General features: G+C 39.4%; 1 long non-coding RNA gene across 1 annotated transcript in view; it reads left to right on the top strand.

Annotated features, from left to right (window-relative positions):
- Positions 1-238: 238 nt before the first annotated feature.
- The window catches only part of LOC124973057 (uncharacterized), a 29,589-nt gene continuing 4,429 nt past the window's right edge, over positions 239-25,398 (top strand). Inside the window, exons 1-2 of the long non-coding RNA XR_007106609.1 lie at positions 239-446; positions 3,409-3,505. This is a non-coding gene — a long non-coding RNA (uncharacterized LOC124973057). The remainder of the gene's footprint in view (positions 447-3,408; positions 3,506-25,398) is intronic.

Here is a 25,398-nt window from a genome sequence, read left to right as displayed (position 1 = left end):
CTCCTTGGAAAGAGCTGGGCGTGAGCATGGGCCTGGGGACTGGGGGCGGTGGTTCCCGCCGCTCCCCTGCGCTGTCTGCCCACTGGGCCCGGAATTTGAAGAGGATGCCTGGGGGAGCGACCTGCACGCATGCGCAAGTGCGCACGTGAAAGAACAGTGGGCGGCTCCAACCCCCAGACACCTGCGCAACCAGTTCAATCCAGGCTCTGGACCCGCGGAGGAGAGACTCAGCGGTTGATCCCCGGCCCAGGCGAGGGGAGGGACCCCGCTTGCTTGACCACTTCTGCGTTCGCGCAGGGCGCGCCGCCAGGCGGGTAAAAGCAAAAACACGCGTGTTCCCGCCCTCTACTGGCGGCCGGGGCCTCCCAGCGCCATGGTCTCCCTTCAGACGGATGCGGGCTGCGGGAGGGGCGCTTCCCTATGAAAACGCCTCCATGCTGCTCCAGGTACAGACCTGCCAACTTGCCTCCCCTCCTGCCCCGCCTCCAGCTCCCCGCGCCACTTTGTCGGGTTGCAGCTCTCCGGTTCCATGTTTCTCTTTCCCTTTCCGCAGCCCTACGGAGGCCCGTGCGCTGTCTGCAGCCAATGGTGTCCCGCGCAGGTCTGTCCACCCTCGCAGGGGTGGGAGGACCTCGGCGGGCACTGCCCTTTCCGCCCCCGCCAAACGGTGTGCCCAGGAGGGGGACGCCTGGTGCCCTGCTCCCTGGCTTTCTGCAAGGTTTCCCTTCCGTGCCCACCGGCCTCTTTGGGGTCCATGTCGGGGAAAGCTTGCACTGAAATTCTCGATTTATCCAAAGTGTTGGCAGCAGTGTGTAATTCCCCCCTCTTCCACCAACAACCCCCAGCGTCTCCTAGTCCTCTCATCCCTTCCCCTTTACTGGATTCTTTGGCCTCACTGCACCTGAGGCGTTTCTTTACTCTGCACCCGTCTTAGTGTTTCTCGCGTTGTTTCTGGAGGAAGGTGGGGCGGTGGGTGTGAGAGACTTATGGGGACCCGCTTTTCTGGTTGCTGAATGCCTGTGCAGGCTTAAAGGGAGCACATTTCCTTGATGTTTTTCAGGGAGGCAGCAGGAACAGAGCTGGCCAGATCTCAAAACTACTGCAGCAGAGGCTTTTCTTTTGAGGCACATGCGATTTTGTAAAACACTCCCTGAAGATAACTGTGAGATGCCATCTCTGGGGAAAGCAATTAACAATGTTAACCTCTTAGACCTCTTGAGACTTAAGTAATTTTTTTCTGCTAAGTTCATTAAAAAATTAGAGGAAGTAAGTCTCCTTTTTCAAGCAACATTTACATTTTTAGTTAAAAATAAAAATTCAGTTTGTAATTTTTATTTTTAGCAATTCTGGGTTCAAGGTAAAATTTAATAATTGGTAAATTTGAAAAAGAATAAATGAATGTAATTAGAGGAGCATATTTAAGCTGCAGTAGCCTACATAATTAAGGCCAAGTTGTGAGTGTATAAAAGAACTCATTTGGGTAATCTTACAAGGCTAATGGAGGCATCGCTGAAGCTTTATAAATAATGTAAGTTGTGTATAATGTAGAGTCTACAAAGATGACAGAGAAAGCATCATTACCAGCCTTTTCAATTTGCTTGAGATCTTAACTGATTTACAGTACTGAAGTGGTACAAAGTGATACATCAGGATGACATGGGATCAGCCTGTGAAGCTGTATGATGTCAGCCTATTAATTCAGTCATCATAATAAAACCATATTACAGGGGCAGCTAAGCAGGAGTCTGGCATTATACTTCGACATGTGTGGTACATTTATTTTGTTCATAATGGAAAGGCCAAGATAGCCAAGAACACTGGTGTTTCTAGAGGAGGGAAAACCTTACAGAACTATGAATTTCTGAGGGAAAAATTGAAGATAAATGCAGAGATGTTCAGTGTGCATTGATCAAGTAGCTTCCCCTTAGTTGTATAGAAACAAGTGCTTTGGTGCTGGCCCTTTGCAGATCTGGTCTGTGTATGGAATCATGCTTTACATGAGCTTGAATTTAACTTGGCCTTAGGGACCTTCTACAATATCAAAGAACCACATACTTCTTTATCTCTGATCCTTTCATTAGCACTGAGTTTGCACTGTATTGATGCATGAGTTGACATGGTATTTGTCTAACTCATCAGTGACCAGATCGCTGTTAAACACAAAGATATTTGTATTGAACATATAAGCAATTTAGGAAAAGAAGATCCTTGCTTTTGCTCAAATTTCTTAGGTTCCTTTTTTAGTTTATGGATCATCTGTGGCCATGTAGTCTAGTAAAGTAGCCCCATAGTTACATATGGTTATTTGTTTAAATGAATTAAAATTAAATTTAAATTTTTTCTCAGCACTGCCAATATTTTAAGTGCTCAATAGCCACACGTGACGCGTGGCTTCCATATTGAGCAGTGTGTATATAGGATAGTTCCATCGTCATAGAAAGGTCTAGATAGTGCTTCCCGAGGACCTTCCCCTCTCTTCTCTCTTGTCTCCTCTACTAGTGAATTTGGGATGTTGAAGGAGACAGACATATACTGGTTAATTTAAGTGCTCTAGTTAAAACACAGTTTGGAAGTGACAGTCAAAGCTAGTGGATAAAATGAGGTTGACTTTTCTGTAGATCTTATTTGTCATTAATGTCATGGATTCTAATTTGTTTTACAGCATGGGGTAAGAGAAATAATTGTACTTTTTCATAAAATTTTCACCACGGGCCATGCTAGGCATTATTTTTAATAGTTTTAAGCCTCAAAACTTCCCCTAAGAGCTATTGTCACATTTTACAGATAAACTGAGGCCAGAACAGTTGGTTGTCTTCCCTTAGGTTCATAACTAGTGAGTGATTATGATGTATCATCTTAACTGGGATCCAGACAAGGTAGCCTGACTCCAGACCTACAGCCTTAGCTGTGCTTTTGGTTTTCATCTAGAGCACCCAGTCAGGCATTGTGTGGTGGTGCTTTACTATGCTAGTGTAGACATGACTTGTCTTACTTTTTAGGCCTCTAGACATATTTTCCCTCTTGTTCTTTTTTGGGGCTGTCTTCTATTGTCCCCTCATAAATGTTTAAAACAGAAAAGTAATTTTAATATTTATCTAACCAACACGTAATTTGAAAAAATCTGACATAGAAGTAACGTATTTCAAAGCTCAGTTAGTTTTTTAGTTCACCTTTTCTGTATAATTCCTGCTGCTTTTCTTGAGTTTTATTGTATAATCACAAGATAATGGGTACTTATGAAGAAAGTTCTAGTAGTTCAGTTTATCTCATTGACATTACCCTATTTTTCCTGAGTGGTTATACATGCATCTTGAGGTAAGACTAGTTCATTGCAAATTCCTTGGGGATTTTTTGGGTAAATGTTTGAATATTCTTTTGTTTAATGTCTTACCTTTCACTTGTTCTCAGCTTTTTGAATGGAGCGGTGGACCGTTTAAGAATCTGGCTAAACCAAGAGTCCTGAATCTTCTCTTCCATCCTCCCATCCAAAAACGTCCATGTCCTGGTGAGTTTGTGTATACTTATGCAGCCCCAGTGCATGATACTTCAGGTGAAGTACATCCATGGGACTGTCTTGCCAGGCGCTTTCATAAACACTGACTCTTGACTGCCTATTTAGAAATGTTTGATATTTAAAGTTGCTTTAAAGGCTTTCTAATCCAGATGGCTCATGTCGAGATGAGCAGTGTGAGGCTGAGAGAAGATGACCTGCTTGTCTAAAGTTACCCATGTAGTGTTTACAAGCAGGAAAGCCAACCCCGGATCCGCCTACTGTTGTTGAGCATTATTTATTATTATTATAATTATTATAATTATTATTTACACGATAGTAGAGTATATTTTGAAATATTATACATACATAGAATAACTTGTTCCAATTAGGATTCCATGATTGTGGTTGTGCATGATTTTGATTTGCATCTAATGCACCCAGATAGGCATTGTGTGGTTACCATGGTGGTATGTTTATATATGAGGACAGGGTGTTCCTCTTGTTTGTTTTTTTCTTCCACCCTCCCTAAATTTCTGAGTTTTGGACTGAGCATGTCCAGTAGAGCTTGGGTGAAGGGAGGGTAGATGAGTTTTTATTTGGCATGATACTGACAGTTTAGACCTACTCATTGAGCTAAATAGAAATCAAGCCTGACAGATATTTGTTTCTCCATGTTGAAATTGATATTTTTCTTCCCTTCTATAAATGGAAAAGAAAAACCCTATGTCTAATTTAATCAATGGGACCTTATTGGAAAATGGGAGCTCCAAGGTTGTACAAACTTCAGATTATACCAGACAGTTCTGACATAGGGATACATGAAACTCCTGCAGACTCCCCAAAGCAGATCACATTCTCCACCAAAATCTGAAGTTTGGGGTCTTTAGAGAAGGGCTAGGGGGCACTAGGGAGAGAGTTGGAAATGTGTGAGAAGAAAAAGGATAATTTAATTGTAAAATGGTAGAGAAAATTGGTATGAAGTCATAAAGCAACTGTGAGGTAGAAGTGCTCTGGTACTTCTTTGTATGTGGCTTTAATTGTTGGTACCATGATGGCAGGGTGTGCTTTGGAAACAGGGGCATTGCCTCAAACTGAAAGTTCTTGACTCCGTATCTGCCTTTTCTGCTGTTATCTGGTAGACAAATACTCAGTCTGATGAGATGATCTCTTATTTGATTTCAGGGAAAAATACCTAAAGTATTTTTAACACTTAAAACCTGTAGCATCCTTTACAAAGAAAAGAAAGATAGCTGTAAATAGCATGTACTACTTACCATCTAAGTTAAATTCTTCATTGATGTGTGCCTTAAGGTAATGTCAGTTTTATAGTAGTTAGTTTTATATGCAAAAAAGTAACATTTACTTCTGTTGCTGACTGACTTGCAGAAATAAACAGGCTGTAGAATATGCAGTTGCATAAGGGACTTAGATCTCTTGGATAGAAAGAGCAAAAGCTTTCATAAATGGTACCTCAGAAGTCACTGGAAGTGCAGTATTGGAATAATGGAGCATCTTTGCCAGTTTTCTCATCAACTAAAAACTTCAGAGAAGACTCTCTTAAAAATAAAGCTTCCTATCCTCTTAAGGTCTGAGGAGTCTACCTGGTGTGATTCTCCCAAATCTTTTCTGCTTGGTTCTTGGTGTTTGGAAAAGGAGCTTTATCCTTTTTCAAGAACCCAGACCTGTGGTATAGTGGATTGGTTTCTTAACTTTTTTTTTTGGACAAGAGACCTGAATTTAAAGAAAGAGCACATATACATACAAGTATAAATTATGTATATGTGTGATTTTGATCTCAAGATGTAAATATTCAGTCATATTTGAAAAGTGGGATATAAGACTCTTGATTTGAAAATATATTTTATTTATGTATGTTTATATATATATATATTTATAAATATAAATATGTTTATTATATATTTTAAAGATATATTTCATACAAAATTTTTAAAGCTATATTTATAGTTTCTCCTAATTTTAGGACTAGTCTACTATTGATATTTTTTTCCTCAATTTCAGATATAGTTACTCATACTATTCATTCATTTTTCTGTCCTGGTCTATCTTTTGTGGTTTCTTTTTGGTACACTTATGTAAAGTGGAAATATTTCAGAACTTGTATAGCTTTTTCCTTTCAATTTCAAACACCACAACAAAAAGAATTAACTATCTGAACTATTATAATTGGGCATTAAATTATTCGTTTAGCTAAATGCAAGATCATTTGTTTAGAGCAAAGGAAAACATCATTTTTAATGAAGGAGGAATATTAAATACACCCATGTTTGGTAATTTTGGTGTGGTATTGTAATAAGTACATGTTCTTAATTTATTCAATGAATATTTGTTAGTTCTATGAGGCACAATAATTTAAGACACAATAATGAAAACTTAAATGCAACAACATTGTAAGAATTATAACAAGGTAATGTAGGAGTGAACTGTGCTGCAGCTTATGAGAAGATCACTCTGATATGAGGGACACATGGTTTTGCACAGGTAGGATGGAGACACTTCTGGGCACAGAGTGCTAGGGAGATCAGCATGGGTGCTGATGAGGCTGGAGCAACCCTCTCCAGTAGAAGCAGATGTTCTGTGTCTGTGCTAAAATAACTATGGCTACAGGAGGCTACTAAGCACTTCAAAAGTGGCCAGGACAACTGGGAGATGCATTTTTTTGTCCTAACTTACTTTTGTTTCAGTAGCCATGGTGGCTGTCATGGAGCAGCCCAGGTATGGTGACTGGTGAGCATCTCCACCTGACCTCTCTGGTGTTCCCAGTGGAACCCAGCAGAGTGAGGCAAAGGAGATGTTCAGAATGGATGGGTTGGGATGACAGTTTGAAGGTCTTGATGTGTTAGAATAAGAAGCGCTGAGAAGTCACTGAAAGTGTTGGGCTTGCACTTGGGATTGGAGCAGGTAGAACTTGGATACCAGGAGATTTAAAAGAAAGCTAATGAATTATCTATGTGGTGTTAAATTTCTGGTGAAAGTAGAAGTGGAAAAATGAGGAGTTTTGCAGGCAAAATGGCAGAGACTGGTGACTGGCTGTAGAGTAACAAGAGAAGTCAGAGGTGGATCTTAAATTTCCAACCTTAGCAGGGGAGAAATGGTTGTGGAAGGAGAAAGGCTTGTATGGATAAGTTGGGATTGACTAGACATGTTGAATTTAAGGTGGGGTGACCGAGTGTTCTTCAGGTACATTGCAGGGGCATATCTGAAGTTTAGGGAAGAGTTCTGAGCTTTGTGTGGGTTCCCTTGGCAGCTGCCTGCTTCTTATTCTGAGGGACCCATGAATAAAGAAACAGCCAGTGCTTTGACTGCATTGGAGAGGTTAGGAGAAGGAAGAGGCATGTGTGAAATAGACAAAAAAGAAGGAACTGGAAGAAAGGCGGAGAGTCAGAGGAGAGGTGAAACCAGGAAGCTGTGGGAAGAAACTCCAGAGTAGGTCTAGAGAGGGAAGTTTGAGATTCAGGGTGAAGGAGTGAAGGTCACATGATCAAATGAATGTGTTGACAAGTCTGCAAAAGCAGCAGAATGGGGGTCCAGGTCAGAGGAATGCACACTGCAGGGCTCATGACAGCTAACACTGTCCCAGGAGGCAAGAAAGTTCCTGTGTCAGGGTGGAGAGGTGAGGAAATCAGCAAATAGCAGTGGAGTTTAAGAATCTGGAGAAGTTTTGGAAGAACTGTTGTAGATAGTATTTCAGAGATTTGAGAGAGGATTCAAGTTCTAAATAGTGGATGAAAAGCCTGGGGTGAGCAGAGGTAATCACTGCCTTCTAGTGTCACTGTGGCATGGTAGACCGGGGATAGCAAACAGGCTCAGAGGTGGGACCCTACAGTCAGGTTGCCAGGGCTTAAATCCAGGCCCAGCACTTTCATTTGCAGAGCTACAATTAGCTTTTGCTTCTCCCTTATCAGAAAGAAGAGAGATAATCATATCAGACTCAGAATTGCTAGAGATGAAATTAGTTATTCTTTCATATTTCATCTAATTTGAGGTGGTGCTAATTGTGAGACATTATTTCCTGTACCACTGAGAGGAAAAACTGTCAGTAAACACAAATGTACCACAAATTGTAAATTTTCATGGCTTCAGTGGTGTTTAAATGTTAGAGGTGCATCTCACAGTCAGTGAAATGCAGAATATGTAAAAGACTTAGCATAGGTCTTGGCACATAATAAACATTCATATATGTTAACTATTTATAAAAATCACTGTTTTTTAGAGTCTAGAGTTAAAATATTAATGAGAGCAATATTGAGTCCATCTAGATAAGGTAGCCTAATGGACTAAATGAATTGAGTGGAATTATGAAGTGGGTGTCCTGGTAATGGAACTGTGAGATAACAAGTTTGGGAATTTGTAGATAGAGCATTTTCCTGATAATGCCTAGATAAAGGTCTTAAAGAAAAGTATAACTGAGTCAAGGGAAGAATCCCTTTAATAATTTAAAGAAGTTATTTAAAAATAAGGATTTTTTTAAATAACTAAAATAACTATTTTAATTTTCTATTGCTTTACTTACTGCATCCATTAGTGTTAATTTTTTCTTCATTATAACAATACATGCTTCATGAAGGAAAATTCTGGCATGAATACTTACCATAGTGGGAGATGGAAAGGGAGAAGTTGATTTTCATCACTTTGGGGACATTATTAGTAGCCAGCTACAGAGTACTTCTCCCTGTGCTCCAAAGGCAGAAACCATAAAGGATAAATTTTTATAGATTTGACAGCTTTTATATGACCAAACACACAAACATAGCCTGAAAGATATCAAATTGAAACCAGTTATTGTTCTTTGTAAGAAACTTTAAAAAATAATAGGAAATACTACTCTAATAGAAAAATATAGGAAAGGGATATGAACAAGTAATTCAAGAATAAATAAAATACAAATTACTAAACATAAAATGTTTTGCTGTGTTCTGCATAAGACTACTCACTGGCATGGGAATGGTATCTTCTCTTTTATTTTATTTTTCTGTATGGACCAAAAAGTGTCAATCTGGGAATGCCAGACTTCCCTCACTGAAGAAAAGGCAAATCCTAAGAGACTCTGGAATTACAAGGAGTGACAGGTTGTTGCTATATCTATACATAACTAACCATGTGTATATATCCATATGTATGCACACACACACACACACACAACACACACAGATTGTGTGTGTTGTGTGTGTGTATACATATTGGACTTACATTACTTCTGAGAAGCAGGCCTTCTCCATCCCGTTTCCTTGATATTACCCTGCTTCCCTCATGACATGATTTTGGGCTTGGAATGTCCTTATTAGAATGTGAGGTATTTCTAACCCTTTCTGGGCTGTCAGTTATACACATATTTTTCAATCAACTGACTTGATTGATGAGCCTTCAAGACACCAGTTCTCCCTGGAGCATTTTCCCATCTACCTATGTTTCAGTTTGAGATTTTATAGTGGCATTCACTGATTCACATGAGGCACAGTGATGTCTTGGAATATGGTTTTGATTATTGAGATGGACTGGTTTATGAGGTATTAAAATAAAGAGAAAAATTCCCCCTTGTAGTAAAATCTCTTATAAAGAAAGTTAGGCATCAAAATTTGATTTTCCAGATTTTTCTCTTATGGGTATCAGTTAGTGGTCATGGGTCTAAAAGTTTTTTCATGTGCTGCCCATAAGGAAGAATCTGCTGGTGACTAGTAAGGTCCTTATTTAATGAGTCACATTGTCTTACCTCAGCATTAAGTGGGCTTTTAGCACAGTACTAGACAGAATCAGAATTTTTCTGCACCTTCAGCCTCACCACATCACCTTTCTTTTAATTACCTGCAAATATTTCAAAGTTTTGGGGGATGATGGATGCGAAGCTTGAAAATCTTACCTACAGGCTCATCATTGGCTGGCTACCCAACCATAAGTGTGTTCTGAATGATGAGTGACTGGGAGTGCAGGCCCTGAACTGGTGTGCACTGGTCCAACCTGTCACTCAAACTCTCTAAGCTAAGTTGGAGAGGGAGGGTAAATGCCAGTATTTTAATTATATTATAGACAATACCTTTGTGTTAAAGGTGGTAACAGTGCAGTGAATATTACTATAAGAATTGTACATTTAGCCCTTTTGAGACTCAGGACAGTCAATGGTATATAGCTCACTATGTCCTCGGTTATAACTTACTGTTTTGCTTTTTGCCCATTACTGGTTTTGCAGTCTGGCATAATTAATAACAACCTCCTTATTTCCCCTGTATTCAAGTTTATGTATTCAGGACATTAGTTAGTTCAAGCGTGAAGGAACATTTGATTGATTTTAAATGTTTTTTATTTTTTTCTGTTAACTGAACAGAATCAATTATCATTTAAAGGATTGGCCCAAAAAATGGTATAGCATTTATTTGCATTTAAATAGTGGAAAGTAGTCAAAGGGTGTGGCCCAGGTATTGCTCTGTGCTCTAGGAAAGTATTTAAAAAGAGCACATCTTGAGCGTGGGGTTTTGCTTTTGAAGCTAGCAATAAACAATTCAGCAAGTACTTCACGTGTGTGTTAGTACCATGCATCCATCATGGGGCTGTGGTGGTAGAGGAGAAGGCAGTGCAATACTAATCTCTACTTTATAGAAGCAATCTAACTGGTAAGAAGAGATGATAGCAATATAAAAAAGTTAAATGACAAGCCTTTGTTATGATATTACTTGGTCTTAGATTGAAGGTATTTCAGTTCCAGGTGGGATAGGGTCTCCTGCTCAAGGGATTGGGAAAGAGTTTGATATAATTGGTAGAACTTTATCTTCCTGTCTGCTTTTCTTCCTTAGTTCATTCTCAGCAAGTTTTTGAGTGTCTATATGTTTATAGTTGTATTCATAGCATATCATGTATACAGCTTGATAAAATTGAGATACAGAGTATAAATGTAGGATCTTGTAACTCTGAGGAATAGTACAAACCTAGAGAAGGAGAGTGTTTGCCCAGCAAAGCCCAGGAAAGGTTCTGACTGTCATACTGGGGGTGAGTGGGTAGGAGGTGGGGCCTCAGTGCTAGCATTGGGTTGGTAGGGGCCTGTGAGGCTAGCTGGTCTCCTCATGATGCTGAAACCAAAAGAGCTGAGGTGGAGGATGATCATGGTTGCTGTAGCTTACATGTTCACTTTCTCTCCCTGCACTCCTTACCCCTCAACCCCAGTCCTCCAGAGTCCCAGGAGCACAGGGACTTACAGCGGTACACCAGGCATCGCAGGGGATACTGTAGTGTTTTATTTTATTGAAATGGGATATTTGATAAATATTACCCAAAGGGAAAAATGAGCCACTAATTTTTTGTATTATTTTGTTTGTTTTCCATAAAGGACTTTAAAAATAATCCATGAGAATGTAAAGAAATTGATTTCTTAGAAAGAGTTTAATTTCAACATTCCACAGACTCATCATAAGGAAGGGATATTTAGAGTTCAGCACAGGCGTGAGCTGTTGATGTGAAGCGAGGTCCAATTTCCTCTTGTCAAATTATAACTTGTTTATTTTAAACTCTTTAGATGAAAATGAATTTAATTTTGTCATTGCTGCCCTGGTAACATTCTTGGTTTTTACATGTTCTAGGAAAGTGGGAAGGTGTCATGAAGGAAAACGACAAAACAAAAACAAAAATACAAAGATGAGTTGGGAAGGGAAGCATTAGAGGGATGAAAACAAAACTAGAAGTGAATCTTTGCTTGTGGGTCCTTTAGCTTTATCATCAGGAAAGGAGGAGGTTGCTAGGAAGGAGGGGTGGTGAGAGGGCCTAGGCATAATTCTTAGCGTATCTGACCCTCACTTTTGTCATCTCTAAAGTAGTGCTCACAGGAGCCTCATCAGGATGGAGAGAGGTAGCATAGGTCAATGCCTGCATGGTGGTGATGGTGGGGAGGGTGCAGGGATTTTCATTCTTTTTAAATACTTGAACTGTGTTCATGATTGATGGGGACGGCACTGGCCCTGGTGATGTTTCCCATAAACCCATCTGCACAACACTCCTTCCCTTCGAAATTAGTGGCAAGAGTGACAAAAGTGTTTTCTCAAGCTGGGATGTTTCAGATACTCTCTAAAAAGGCTTGTTTCTTGCTGATACTGTAAATTCCAAGAGGATAGAGTGAATCATGCGTTAAAGGTTTTCATAATATGAGAACACTGTGAGGGTTAACTGTCAACCACTTACATATTTTCCACAACAAATTTTGAATCTCCAACAGGCAGTTCTGAAAATTTACTATCTTCTCAGTCTACATAGTAGCTTTATCATCATTCTAAGACAAATAGAAGTAGTTAAAAGATTTCTTGGTTAAATCATAATGCATTCCAAAGCAGCAATTGATTTTTGCTGCGGCTTCTTGGTAATATCCATTCCATTTTTCATATCCCATGGTGTGACTGGTTGATAGTTAATTGAACTCATTTAGATTTCCATTGCAAGGTGAGCAACATGAAGCTGGGGATGCATGGAAGATGCAGTGGTAGCAAAGGAAATAGCACAGGCTGTTGGTCATTGTGCCTGAACATGTGTTCCTCCATAGATGAGCAGCCCAATCATACTGCTGTGATCTTACCACAGGGCACCCTACTAGATATTTCCCCATGCCTCTCAAGAACACATTATTTCTGTGAGCATGATGGTGGTAGGAACGGTATCATTCTTCTCTTCATTCTGTACATCTTTATATTGGTAGTAAGCACTTAGATAATATTTTCAGTTATAGTTGGTATCTTAGATGTCAAAACCATACAAAAAGAGAACATGGATTCTCAGGCCTTTGCAGAGCAGTGCATTATTGTTTCAGTTCTGATTGGTAAGTCTGTCTCTGTAAGGAAGTTATGGGATAGGAGTGGACTGAACTTGACATCGAAGATACCAAAGGCCTAGATTTATGGTACAGGTCCAACTGGTTCTGTGGACAGTGCTTACCTATATCTGAAGGGTTAGTTCTCTAAAAGCAGGGGAGAAATTTCTTCTTTTAGCTCTTAGCTTGAGGGAGCTCTTACTACTCAGGAAGAGGGCTCCTTTGGAGGTGGTCAAGTGAACAATTGTTAGTCCACTCCAATTTTTGGCAGGTTGAAAACTGGGTGTCATTGATTGACACATAGGGTGATATTTGGCTGATCTTAATGTCCCCTCCCCACAGTGGTTATATAAATGTTGATTTTTTTTATTTTTCCAAGTACCAGTTTATATACTAGAAAAGAATCATGATCAAATTACTTTTGGAGATATTTGAATAATACAGAATGTTGTTTCTTAGAAATTTATGCATTAAGGATTTCAATGGATATTTGAATTTTTAGCAGAAAGAGGACCTGAATGGGAAGGAAACTTTCTTTTTTCTCTTTTGTTAAATGAAGTTTTTGATCATGTAGCTGAACTGCTTAATGAAAGAGTACACTCCCATCCATTATCCCATGCACCCAGAATTGGGTCACATGTTCCACTGCTGGGTATAGGATGCAGTCCTGTGAGAATCCTCATTGTAGTCTTGTCTTCTGTTAGTGTGTGGTTTCTGAGAGTGTCAGGAATTTTAGGATGTCTCTGGAAAAAACTTCCTTGGGAATCATAATCTATTTTGACAATTCTGCTTTTGTTAGAAATACATAGCTGACTTCAGTACCTAAGTGAAATCAAGCAGTAATGGAAGTTGCATTACAGGTCCCTTGGTATGTTCCTCTTTGACCCTTTTTGATGTTTTGATCTAAGTATCTTAGGAGGCAGGGATTAACTTCATCAGTCCTTGAACCCTGTCTAAAATTGGATGCTAGGCTAGATCACATATACCTTTCCACAGTGCTAATTAATATCACCACTGATCACTTTGTGCAACTTACCTCCTAACTCTGAGGTATTTAACATCTGTATGGCATCTAGTGAGCATATGGCAGAATGGTTTTAGGTAGTAAAAACACTGAACTACAAAATCCAATAGTCGGCTCATTAGCACTGTGAAGCCCCCTTATGCATCTGCTGTAGGAGTCTCAGGTCTTGCTTTTTCTAGGTAGTTGTAAGATCAGTCTATCTGTTTAAGGAGGTAGCTCCCTGGCATAAGCCTGGGCATATGTTTACAATTGGTTTATTGAGTTAGTATGAAGTTGTCTTTTTTCTTATCCAGCTGCTAAACAGTTTCAAAGCAAAGTAAATCAATAACATGTGTTTTTGTGTCTTAATTCTTTTGATCTTTATGCCATGATATTTTACCATTACTTAAGTCAGAGTAGTGAACCAAAGAACAAGTGAGGGGAAAGGTGAGCCCCTTGCATCAGTGAATGTAGACTACTTATCTTTGGTCTGTTGCCTTTTTTATGAGGTAGGGGTCAGGTTTTTGTTCCCTAGTCATATTTTGGATCCATGTTTTATCTTACTGAATAATTGTGCCCTCAGTATTTAATGGACTCATTCATTCTGTGTAGTTGCCTGGTTTCCATGCCAGTGCAAGAATTGTAAAATAGCCTCTTTAATGAAGCTGATAGTGTTGGCCATTTTTTGCCTTCCTCTCCCCTCATCTTTATCTTAAAGCTTCAGTCGTCCCCTGGCATCTGAGTGGTTGGATCCAGGATCCCCAAGGATACCAAAATGTGCATGCCTGAGTCCCTTATATAAAACGGCCTAGAATTTGCATGTAACCTATGCTTCTCCTTCCCTATGCTTTAAGTCATCTCTGGAATACCTCATTCAATGTAAGTGCTGTGCAAATAATTGTATTGTTTAGGGAACACATATATGTTGAACACATGTACAGTTTTTTCTTTTCTATCTACTGTTGGTTGAATCCACAAGTACAGATCCCATGGGCACTGAGGGCCAACTGTACCTTCAGACACAAGCTAGAATAATTGTCCTTTAGAACTTCCTGTGGGAAGCTGGGATCTGTCAGGTGTGGAATGGCAGAGAGTGTATCATTGTCACTCACACAATTGGATAATTACATGCTTCTTTATTTGATGAGGCCATGGTGAAAAGAATGCCATGGCTAATTAGGTTTCTTTAAAATATGAAGTTGGTTACATAGCTCTTAGAAGTATTTGAAAATTCCTTGATTTTTTTTTCTTTTTAACAATAAGGAATACCATATCTAAGGAAGAGCATTATAAGGACATCTTTTAGGTATTATAAGGACATCTTCTAGCAGACCTAATAGAAATCCTACTCTTACATGAGACTCCATGGGAAAAACTTCTGAATTAGAACCCAGCCTTAAACTGTATCATTATTACTTCCAGAACTGGAGCACAGGGGAAATCAACCTGACTTCTGGGTAGCTCATTAATTGCTTTGTGTGTGTGTTTTATAATTAGTAAATGTTGGCATAGAAAGACTTAAAAAAGAATGCACCTGTCCTTCATATTAGCCTTGTATCATCTCCACTCAGATTAAGCCTGTCATTGTTATCATCTGTTTGCTGGAATGTAGTGGGTTAGAAAGGTGGTTTAAAACCCCAGGTTCTAGAGTCAGGCAAAATGGATTCAGAAATTGGCTCTGCCACTTACAACTCTGTACGTAACTTTGAACCAGATATTTAACATTTTAATATTTCACTTTATTTACCTATAAAATAGGGACAATAGCAGCCTTTACTTCAGAGTTTATTGGTGAGGGCAAAGTAGTCAGTAGATGTGAGGTATGAAGCCATGTCCATAGTGGAATGGGTGCTTGCACTGTGAGTTCTGTCATTTTTGCAAAATTCTGCTCATCCCTTAAGGCCTACCTGATAATTCCCCTTTGGAAAAACTTCCTAGAATTAATCGTTCTTTTCTTTTCTGCACTGTATTAGATTTGCCTTAGTCCACGTGGGCTGCTGTAACAAAATACCATAGACTGGGTGGCTCACAAACAACAGAACTTTACTTCTTACAATTCTTGAGGTGGAAGTCCAAGATCAAGACTCTGGCTGAGTGGATGTCTGGTGAGGCACCCTTTCTTCCTTCTCGGCAGATGTCCTCTTCCCATTGCAACCTCACCAAGTGGAAGAGCGGAGACATTTCTCTGGGGTCTTTTATAAGGGCAGTCATCCCATCTAAAAGGACTCTTCTTTCATAACCTAAGCCCTCCAAGAGACCCAACCTCCAAGACTATCACCTCAGGAGTTAGAATTTCAGTATAGATATCATGGGGATGGGGGCACAAACACACAGACCTCATCATTGTTTGTACTTGTTCTACAGTGTTTTTCACACTGTATCACGGTGAGCAGCATACAAATGTACAGTACATGGATCTTTTTTTCTGTTTCTGTGCCTGCAGTTGACCTTGGTACTAACAAGGTCTTCTGACCAAGGTCCTAGAGATGACCTGATAAAACATTTCAGTACTGTGCTTTGGAGTCAGCAGGCAAGTTAGCAGTTTGCTTTGTGGGAGACAGCTGTTTACACAGTGGCTCTTCCACTGAATCATTAGTTAGCTCCTTTAGGATGTTGAACTCTTTGTCTCTGTGTCTGCATGCATTTAACACAACTTTGTGATTGTCAATTAGAATACTTAAAATAAGGGACTGAAATATTGGTTCTTAATACATCACATCCCCAATAGACTCCCCTCATATAATAACAAACTCCCATCAGAATTAGACATTGCCCTAAGTGATTATGATAATTTACCCCCTCTATTTGAAAATCATTGGTTAAAAAGCTGTTTGGGGAGTAAAAGACAAGGTACAGTACAGGAAGAAATATAGAACCTCTATGAATTATTACTGGTGTCTGAAGAGAAGTTGTCTTTCTAGTTCTTGTGCAGAACCAATCTATGGTAAAAAGTAAATTACCATACCAGTAGGTGCACTCTGACCAAGTGTGACTTTTGATAATAGCCTGATTTTTTTCTCTTTCCTGTTGAAAGCAACAATACCAGCCTCAGAATAATTCATAAATTTGGTAAAACTCTTTTCTTTAAAATAGAAAACTTGCCTCTGGTAAACTACTGAATAAAGTTGAGCATTCACATCTTGCTTTCTTAGTTCATTAGAGAGCTAAAATAGTTCATCAGATATTTATTGAGAATCTGCTTTGTACCAGGTATACTTCCAGACTCCAAAGAAAGGGGAATTGGAAGAGTCCCTCAGTCGACTACCTTCTCCAGTGAAGAAGGGATGTGTAGATTGTCACTCTGTAACAGCACAGGGTTGCAAGCCTACACAATTAAGCAATTTGAGGTTGTTCATAATCATCTTGTTGAATTGGGACTCAGTAATGATTTCTGCCATTTTATTCCTGTTTTGGTAATCCATGCCTTCTCTTTTATTAATTAGTCTTTCTAAGGATTTATCCAATTTTATTAGTGTTTTCAAAGAACCAACTTTGATTTTAACAGGGTTTTTTTGTAGTCTACTTTAAAAGAAAAGTTTCTGTTCTCATTTACTTGTACTTTCTTTAGGTTTGATTTAGTATTCCTTTCTCCCCCTTGTGGAAGATACATAGAATACTGAAAAGTTTTTTTTTTCCCTAATGTATGCATTTAAGCTGTAATTTCCCTCTAATAACACCTCAATTCACATCCTACAATTTTTGATGTGTCATTTTTATACTCATTCAGTTAAAAATATTTTTTCTACACTGTAATTTCTTCATTGACTCATAGGTTAAAAAGTGTGGTTGTTTTCAATGATAATATTTTTGTTGATTTCTTAAATTAAGATTAAAGGAGACTGGTGCAGTCATGCACATCTGTAATCCCAGTAACTTGGGAGCCTGAGGCAGGAGGATTGTGAGATCAAAACAAGCCTCAGCAACTTAGGGGACCCCTAGGCAACTTGGTAAGACTCTGTCTCTAAATAAAATATAAAAAAGGATGGTGATGTGCCTCAGTGGTTGTGTCCCTGGGTTCAATTCCTGATACGAAAAAAAAAAGAAAAAAATTAAAGAATCTTAGTAATTAAGTGATTTTACTTCTTTGATGCATGTTGAGATTTGCTTGATATGTGGTCAACTTGGGTAAGTATTCCGTGTGTATTTGAAAATATTTTGTATTCTACAGTTGTGGGGTACAGTGATTGTTTTTGTCAACTTTATTATCATTGTGACCAAAAGACTTTTTACAAAAACAATTTTAAAAGAGGAAAACCTTATTTGGTGCTCAGGGTTTCAGAAACCTCAGTTCATAGATGACTAATTCTATTGCTTTGGGCCTAAGGTGATGCAGAGCATCATGGTGGAAAGGGGTGGAGAAGGAAAGCAGCTCAGAACATAACAGCCAGGAGGCAGAGAGGGACGAAGTTTGATCACCAAGGACAGAATATAACTCAGAGGCGCACCCCCAGGGACCCACCTCCTCAAACCACAACCTACCTGCCAACAGTCAACCACTAAATTAATCTGTATCAGCAGATTAATGCACTAATTGGGTCAAAGCTCTCATTACCCAGTCATTTCACCTCTAAACTCTCTTGCATTGCCTCACACATCAGTTTTTGTGGGGGACATCTGATATCTAAACCCTAACAGTGATCTATGTACATGAAGTTGATCAAGTTTTCAATCATGTCTCTCTTCTATATGTATCAGTTTTTGTTTGCTTGTTTTCTCAGTTAATATTTTAATCTCCGTCCTGGACTGTGGACTTGTTTATCATTTTGAATCTTTCAGGTTTTGTTTTATGTTTATGGAGGTCATAATTACTTGCATATAAATTAGAAGTTGAAGGTTGCCCAGAGGAAGAGGAGGAGCGCGGCGGGTCGCTTGACCTAGGAGTGACTGCATCAGAGCCACAGGTGGTTGCCAGAGGAGGAGCTGCGTGGCAAGCTGTTTGAACTCAGAGCGAGCGCTCCTGAACACCGGGAGGTTGCCCGGAGGAAGAGGAGTAGCGCGGCGGGTCGCTTGGTCTAGGATTGACTGCATCAGAGCCACAGGCAGTTGCCAGAGGAGGAGCTGCGTGGCGAGCTCTTTGAACTCAGAACGACTGCTCCAGAACACCGGTGGCCTGCCTGGAGGAGGAGCGCAGTGGGACGCTTGGTCTTGGAGTGACTGCATCAGAGCCACAGGCGGTTGCCAGAGGAGGAGGCGAGTGGTGAGTTGATTGGACTAAAAGCGACCGCTCCTGAACACCAGTGGCCTGCCTGGAGGAGGAGCGCGGTGGGTCACATGGTCTCGGAGCCACCGCTCCTGAACACCCGGGGGGCTACCCCGAGGAGGAGGAGGAGGAACAGGGCGGGTCACTTGGACTCGGAGTGACTGCCTAGGGCTACAGGCGGTTGGCGGGAGGAGGAGACACGAAGTGAATTGCTTGGACTTCTAGTGACTGCATAGGAAACCGGGCCGCTGTCCGGAGGAGGAGGTGTGTGGCCGGTCTCTGGGTATCGGAGCTATTGTACGGGGGCTCCAGGTGGCAGCTCAGAGGAGGGGCCGTATAGCCAGGTGATTAGGTGCAGAGCAGGGTCCCAGGAGCTAGGTGGCTTCTTGCTGGAAGAACCGCACAGAGACACGCCTAGGGACGGAGCGAAGTTTCCAGGACTGCGGGCAGATTCTCTGGGAGAGGCAGCCTAAGGAGACTCACCTGCGAAGGGTGAGGCTGCTAGGCCCAGGAGGTAGGTCCGGGACCCTGGGAACGTTGCAGAGGAAGACAGCCCAGCCCAGGTGGTAGTTGTACATTGAGGGGAACCTCTAGGAGGACAACTGACCAGCGAGACATCCCCACCAAGTGAGTCTTCCCTGCCGGGGGAGGTTTTCCCACAGGGACGGTAAAACCAGAGACACAGGCACAAACAGGACTTGCCTCAGCCCACAGCCTAGTTCCCCATTGGATGACCATTGGTCAACAAGTGGAGGCACCTCTGCCCACTAGCAGGGAATATACGCCACCTGAGGGTCACCACCCCTAGAGAGGCAGCTTCTTCGTGGAGCTCCGCATTATCAACTTCCTCCAAGACTTCAGGCTACTGAAGGATAAGAAGGGATATCCTAGCAATCTTCAGGGACATTATAAGTCGATAGAGGAAATCTGCAATATCTTAATGACCCACTGATTCCTGAACAATATGAGAAAACAAGGGAAGAAAATGCCCCAAACAAATCTAGATGTTACATCAATAAAATCCAACGACAGCATGGCAGAAGAAATGACAGAAAGGGAGTTCAGAATGTACATAATTACAGTGATTAGGGAAGCAAACGATGAGATGAAAGAGCAAATGCAGGCATTGAATGATCGCACCAATCGACAGTTAACAGAGCAAATTCAGGAAGCAAAGGATCATTTCAATAAAGAGTTAGAGATATTGAAAAAAAAACAAACAGAAATCCTTAAAATGAAGGAAACAATAAACCAAATTAAGAACTCCATAGAAAGCATAACCACTAGGATAGAACACCTGGAAGACAGAACTTCAGATATTGAAGACAAAATATTTAACCTCGAAAACAAAGTTGAACAAACAGAGATGGTAAGAAATCATGAGCAGAATCTCCAAGAACTATGGGATATCATGAAAAGGTCAAATTTGAGAATTATTGGGATTGAGGAAGGCTTAGAGAAACAAACCAAAGGAATGAACAATCTATTCAATGAAATAATATCAGAAAATTTCCCAAATCTGAAGAATGAAATGGAAAATCAAGTCCAAGAGGCTTATAGGACTCCAAATACACAAAATTACAACAGACCCACACCAAGGCACAGTATAATGAAAATACCTAACATACAAAATAAAGACAGAATTTTAAAGGCTGTGAGAGAAAAAAAACAAATTACATTCAGGGGGAAACCAATACGGATATCAGCAGATTTTTCAATTCAGACCCTAAAAGCTAGAAGGGCCTGGAACAACATTTTTCAAGCTCTGAAAGAAAATGGATGCCAACCAAGAATCTTATACCCAGCAAAACTTACCTTAAAATTTGACGATGAAATAAAATCATTCCATGATAAACAAAAGCTAAAAGAATTTACAAAAAGAAAGCCAGCATTACAGAACATTCTCAGGAAATATTTCATGAGGAAGAGATAAAAAACAAAGAAGCAAATCAGCAAAGGGAGGAATTATCCTAAAGGAACTGTCAAATAAAGGAGGAACCAAGATGTGTCAAAAATTTTAAATATGAACCAAATGACCGGGAATACAAATCATATCTCAATAATAACCCTGAATGTTAATGGCCTGAATTCATCAATCAAAAGACATAGACTGGCAGATTGGATTAAAAAGAAAGATCCAACAATATGTTGCCTGCAAGGGACTCACCTCATAGAAAGAGATACCCATAGACTAAAGGTGAAAGGATGGGGAAAAACATACCATGCACATGGACTCAGCAAAAAAGCTGGAGTATCCATCCTCATTTCAGATAATGTGGACTTCAAGCCAAAGTTAGTCAGAAAGGATAAAGGACATTTCATACTGCTTAAGGGAAGCATAAATCAGCAAGATATAACAATCATAAACATCTGTGCCCCAAACAGTGGCTCATCCAAGTATGTTAAACAAATCCTTCTCAATTTTAGAAACTAAATAGACCATAACACAATAATACTATGTGATTTTAGCACACCTCTCTCACCACTGGACAGATCTTCCAAACAAAAATTGAACAAAGAAACCATAGATCTCAATAACACAATCAATAATTTAGACTTAACAGACATTTATAGAATATACCATCCAACCAAGAGTGAATACACTTTCTTCTCAGCAGCACATGGATCCTTCTCTAAAATAGACCATATATTATGCCACAAAGCTAATGTCAGCAAATACAAGAAGATAGAGACATTACCTTGTATTCTATCAGATCGTAATGGATTGAAGTTAGAAATAAATTAAAGAGTAAAAAACAGAAACTACTCCAACATCTGGAGATTAAACAATATGCTATTATATGATGAATGGATAACAGAAGATATTAGGAAGGAAATTAAAAAATTCTTCGATGTAAACGAGAACAAAGAAACATCATATCAAAATCTCTGGAACACTATGAAAGCAGTACTTAGAGGAAGATTTATTTCATGGAGCGCATTTAATAAAAGAAGTAAAAGTCAAAAAATAAATGACCTAACACTACAGCTCAAAGCCCTAGAAAAAGAAGAACAGACTAACACCAAAATAGTAGAAGACAGGAAATAGTTAAACTCAGAGCTGAAATCAACGAAATTGAAACAAAAGAAACAATACAAAAAATTGACAAAATAAATAGTTGGTTCTTCGAAAAAATAAACAAAATTGATAAACCTTTAGCCACACTAACAAAGAGAAGAGGAGAGAAAACCCAAGTTACTAAAATTCGGAATGAACAAGGAAAATATCACAACAGACACGACTGAAATACAAAACATAATTAGAAGCTTATTTTGAAAACCTATACTCCAACAAAATAGAAAATTTCGAAGACATCAACAGGTTTCTAGAGACATATGAATTGCCTAAACTGAACGAGGAGGACATACACAATTTAAATAGACCAATTTCAAGTAATGAAATAGAAGAAGTCATCAAAAGACTACCAACAAAGAAAAGTCCAGGACCAGATGGGTTCTCAGCCAAGTTCTACAAAACCTTTAAAGAAGAGCTCTTTCCAATACTTCTCAAAGTATTCCATAAAATAGAAGAGGAGGGCACCCTCCCAAACTCATTCTATGAAGCCAATATTATCCTGATACCTAAACCAGACAGAGGCACATCGAGGAAAGAAAATTTCAGACCAATATCCTTAATGAACATCGTCGCAAAAATTCTCAACAAAATTTTAGCAAATCGCATATAAAAACATATTAAAAAGATAGTGCACCATGATCAAGTGGGTTTCATCCCAGGGATGCAAGGTTGGTTCAACATCAGGAAATCAATAAATGTCATTCACCATATCAATAGACTTAAGAATCACATGATTATTTCGATAGATGCAGAAAAAGCATTTGATAAAATACAGCACCCCTTCATGCTCAAAACACTAGAAAAAATAGGGATAGTGGGAACATTCCTTAACATTGTAAAGGCCATCTACGCTAAACCCATGGCTAATATCATTCTAAATGGTGAAAAACTGAAAGCATTCCCTCTAAAAACTGGAACAAGGCAGGGATGCCCTCTTTCACCACTTCTATTCAATATCGTCCTTGAAAATCTAGCCAGAGCAATTAGACAGACCAAAGAAATTAAAGGGATACGAATAGGAAAAGAAGAACTCAAACTATCCCTATTTGCTGATGATATGATGGTATACTTAGAGGAACCAGGAAATTCCACCAGAAAACTTTTAGATCTCATAAGTGAATTCAGTAAAGTAGTGGGATATAAGATCAATGCACATAAATCTAAGGCATTTTTATACATAAGCGATGAATCTTCAGAAAGAGAAATTAGGAAAACTACCCCATTCACAATAGCTTCGAAAAAAATAAAATACTTGGGAATCAATCTCACAAAAGAGGTGAAAGACCTCTACAATGAGAACTACAGAACACTAAAGAAAGAAATTAAAGAACACCTCAGAAGATGGAAAGATTTCCCATGTTCTTGGATAGGAAGAATTAATATTGTCAAAATGGCCATACTACCAAAAGTGCTATACAGATTCAATGCAATTCCAATGAAAATCCCAATGATGTACCTTACAGAAATAGAGCAAGCAATTATGAAATTCATCTGGAAGAATAAAAAACCCAGACTAGCTAAAGCAATCCTTGGCAGAAAGAGTGAAGCAGGGGGTATCGCAATACCAGATCTTCAACTCTACTACAAAGCAGTAGTAACAAAAACGGCATGGTATTGGTACCAAAATAGAAAGGTGGATCAATGGTACAGAATAGAGGACACAGACACAAACCCAAATAAATACAAGTTTCTCATACTAGACAAAGGGGCCAAAAATATGCAATGGAGAAAAGATAGCCTCTTCAACAAATGGTGCTGGGAGAATTGGAAATCCATATGCAACAGAATGAAACTAAACCCATATCTCTCACCATGCACGAAACTAAACTCAAAATGGATTAAGGATCTCGGAATCAGACCAGAGACCTTGCATCTTATAGAAGAAAAAGTAGGTCCAGAGCTTCAACATGTCGGCTTAGGACCAGACTTCCTCAACAGGACTCCCATAGCACAAGAAATAAAAGCAAGAATTAATAACTGGGATAGATTCAAACTAAAAAGTTTTCTCTCAGCAAAGAATCTATCAGCAATGCGAAGAAAGAGCCTACAGAGTGGGAGAAAATCTTTGCCAATCATACTTCAGATAGAGCACTAATCTCCAGAATCTATAAAGAACTCAAAAAACTCTACACCAAGAATGTAAATAATCCAATCGACAAATGGGCTAAGGAAATGAATAGACACTTCACAGAAGAAGATCTACAAGCAATCAACAAACATATGGAAAAATGTTCAACATCTCTAGTAATAAGAGAAATGCAAATCAAAACCGCCCTAAGATTCCATCTCACCCCAATTAGAATGGCGATTATCACGAATACAAGCAACAACAGGTGTTGGCGAGGATGTGGGGAGAAAGGTACACTCTTACATTGCTGGTGGGGCTGCAAATTAGTGCAGCCACTCTGGAAAGCAGTATGGAGACTCCTTAGAAAACTTGGAATGGAACCACCATTTGAGCCAGCTATCCCACTCCTTGGCCTATACCCAAAGGACTTAAAATCAGCATATTATTGAGATACAGCCACACCAATGTTCATAGCTGCTCAGTTCACAATAGCCAGATTGTGGAACCAACCTAGATGGCCTTCAATTGATGAATGGATAAAGAAAATATGGTATATATATATATATATACAATGGAATATTACTCAGCCATAAAGAATGATAAAATTATGGCATTTGCAGGCAAATGGATGAAACTGGAGAGTATCATGCTAAGTGAGATAAGCCAATCTCAAAAAACCAAAGGAAGAATGATATCACTAATAAGTGGATGATGACACATAATGGGGGGTGGGAGGGGTTAGTGTTGGGGTTGGTGTTGGGTTTAGGGAGGGGGGCAGGAATGGAGGAAGGAAGGACTGTATAGAGGGAGGGGAGGGGTGGGAGGGATGGGGAGAAGGGAAAAAAATGGCAGAATGAATCAAACAATATTACCCTATGTAAATTTATGATTACACAAATGGTATGCCTTTACGCCATGTACAGGCAGAGAAACAACATGTATCTCATTTGTTTACAATAAAAAAAATTAAAAAAAAATTAGAAGTTGAGATGACTACATGACTACATGGTGGGTCAACCCTTAACACATGTAATGTCGTACCCTCCCCCTTTCAATCTTGGGTGAGATGCCTTAAAGTTTTATTTTCTCTGAATGTATAACTAGCTGTGCCAGCTTTTTGATTAGAATATACATTGTGTAACTTTTTCCATCCTTTGGTTTTTAATCTTCTTGTGTCCTTATGTTTAATCTGTGTCTCTTGTAAGGACAGCACTGTGAAGTGGTATTCCCCACCCAGCTCCACCTTTCAGTTGCTGTAATTTAGTCTGTTTGTATTTAAGTAATTATTGATACATTGGGAATTGGATTTCAATTGTATTATTTTCTATTTGTCATCTATTATTTGTTCCTTTTTTCTCTTATTTGCTTGGATTATTATTATTATTATTTACTTATTTATGGTACTGGAGATTGAACCTGGAGACACTTTGCCACTGAACTGCATCCCTAGCTCCCTCATTTTTATATTTTTGTATTTTAAAAAATTTTTTCTAGTTGTTGATGGAGCTTTATTTTATTCATTTGTTTATATGCAGCACTGAGAATTGAACCTAGTGCCTTACACATTAGGCAAGTGCTCTACCCCTGAGCCACAACTCCAACCCTCCCTTCTTTTAATTGTTTTTTCTTTTTTTAGTTACACAACAGTAGAATCCATTTTGACATAATTATACAAGTGTGGAATATATCTTATTCTAATTAGGTCCCCATCTTTTGGATGTACACAGTGGTGAGATCCACTGTGGTGTATTCGTATATGTA

This window comes from Sciurus carolinensis (assembly GCF_902686445.1).
Source record: "Sciurus carolinensis chromosome 14 unlocalized genomic scaffold, mSciCar1.2 SUPER_4_x, whole genome shotgun sequence".
NCBI classification, from domain to species: Eukaryota; Metazoa; Chordata; class Mammalia; order Rodentia; family Sciuridae; genus Sciurus; species Sciurus carolinensis.
Note: the sequence above shows the minus strand (reverse complement) of the source record. Positions and strands in the feature narration are given on the sequence as shown.